A 2588-nucleotide genomic window follows, 5' to 3' on the forward strand; every position below is an offset into this window, starting at 1 on the left:
CAGGGTAATGCTGCCTTAGGCAGAGGGTTGGATTAGATGACCTCTCAGAGTTCCTTCCAGCCCTACTTCTTTATGATTCTATGAAACATTCATGTAAATGCATTTAAACCATTTAAGGTTGCAGCAGTAAATTATCAAGCTAAGTTAACCTGTAAAACTGTCTTTAAATCCTGTCAATTTATGCCAGCTAAGGAAAACCACTTTTTTTCAAAATGGGTTCTTTCTTGAGGGAAAGTTTGAAAAGCAATACCATGTTGCATTACTGTACAGAATGCCAGTGGAGGAAATGTTATTAATACAGGCAAAATTACATGTATCTTATGAAATCATTTATATGACAAATTGCTGACTTTTACTGTAGAGCAGGGGTTCCCAAACTGTGATATGCATACCCCTGGGGGTACGCAAGACACCTTTGGGGGTACACGGGAGAAATTGTGTAATGGTGGATGTAATTATCATTCTATTAATAATTGGCATTTAAGGGGTTAAATATAAACTGTATGCAGGTAGGGGTACACAGGCAGCTGGTAAATCTGGAAGGGAGTACGCAGTAAGAAAAAGTTTGGGAACATCTTCTCTGGAGTGCTTAGCAAATGCACTGGCTGTTTGTGCACCTTCATTTTTTCATTTCCTTGAAGACTGCCTTCTGCTCAAAAATATCCCCAATTATTTATGTTATTATGACATTTAAATGGTATAGTGTGGTCAAGACAAACCATCTGTGATAACAAGTAATTTCCATCACAGGGAAATACACAGTTTAGGTGTTAGACTTCAACAAAAGAGCACCCGCTAGCATCATCTATTTTACAAGTACTTTTAAATCTAGACATTCATCCAGTCTCTTCCCTTTGGCAGACAGGCTGACAGCACTAAGATTGGTATGGAAAAATCTGGAGGAAGAGAAATTCAGTTGGTTCCCTCTACATAAAAACATGACATGACAATAGTCTCACTGGTAGTTTGGAACTCAGTGTGGAAATCTAGGTACTCTATTCTCAGAAACAGTCTCATGCTCTTACTTATAGGGACAGGCTAGCCCCACTGAGATGAATTAAAGTGACACATGGGACCAGTGTTTGAAAGGCCCACAATATGCTGTACTTCAAGTGAACACCATAAGCTGTAGAATCAAAGAATGCAGAAAAAGCATGATTTAATATTAATGGAGTGCAGCAACTGAAGGTCATTACAAACCCCTCATTTAGCGATCTTGGCATTGTGATCTTATCTAATGCTGGACTGGTTTATTTTTTCCTAATTGTATTATCCATTTTGGTACCCTACCAGTCTTTTCTTTGCATTGAGATAGAAAGGCAAACAGAGAAACTTGCTGGGAGGGAGAAATGTAACTTTTTGTGAATGGTGCAAGTACTGTGGCCCTCAGAGCGGGAAATCTCAGAAGTGGTAATATTTGTTGTGACTTAAAAGAAAATGTATTTCTTTACATCCCACCATGGAGGTCTCAATGGCATCTGCTTAAGCCAATAGCTTGTATGTGTAGTTTTTTCTATCAGAAGGACGTGTGGGATATTTAAAATCTGGAAGATAGAAGAGAGGCAGAATTTTGTAGGGCTGTTATCTTAATAAGCACAGAAGAACCAACATAACGCTTTCAGAGATCACTATATTTCCATTGATTAGTGTGTGTTTTCAGGCCTGCATATTTGCAGAAACACTCCAATATCTCTGCAAAATAATATATCATTGAAAGCACAAAAGGTGCTCGTAGTTCTGAATAAAAGTGTTAGTCTTTTTAATGTACTGCAATTGGTATTATACCTATGATATAAAGGTTCATACCCAAAACTGAAAACAGTATGAAAAACAGCATGACCTACAGGATCAAACAGTGGCAGTGTTAGTGCCTACTATATAAAGGTATGTAGGCACCTAATTCCCATTGAAGTAAATACCTTTATAAACCTTGGATTAAGCCATTGGTAAGTTATTATATACCCTCAACCATGTTGTTGTAGTTTCTAAAGCCCAGTAATGGCTCAGTTTTAATAACTATCACAAAGAACTAGAGGAGGTTCAACACTCCAGTCACAGAACTAAATTCCTCTTTTTCTCCTCTTGAGCTCCCAAACCTGTTAAACTAATGCCTGTGAATAAAAATTGAACATATTGATCCAGACCCTTAGCTGGTGAGCATGTCAGTGAGCTTGTCCCTTATATACCACCTGAGAGTCAGATCTAGTAATTATTGATTACTAAAACACAATTATGACTACCCTATGGAATCAATCAGTAACAAGCAAAAGGTATAATTTTGTTTTGCTCCTTTTGGGGACAAAATACCTTTATCCAGGGCTAGTGCGCTCTTTCTCCTATGCATTAATGCCTTTGCTTCTATCATGGTGTCTCACTATTGCTGTCCTGTGGGGTCAGGCCAACTCTCAGGATTTCAATATTGCATTGTTAGACAGGAGGGTATGAGACAATTGCACATATACAAACACATAAATCAATTAGATTTCATAGACATTAGGGATGATCGAGTCTAGCCCCCCGCCCAAAGAGCAGGAAGTCAGCTGGGGTCATAGGATCCCAGAAAGATAAGCATCCAATTTGCTCTTGAA

This window comes from Crocodylus porosus, unplaced genomic scaffold, assembly GCF_001723895.1.
Source record: "Crocodylus porosus isolate Cpor-Errol unplaced genomic scaffold, CroPor_comp1, whole genome shotgun sequence".
NCBI classification, from domain to species: Eukaryota; Metazoa; Chordata; order Crocodylia; family Crocodylidae; genus Crocodylus; species Crocodylus porosus.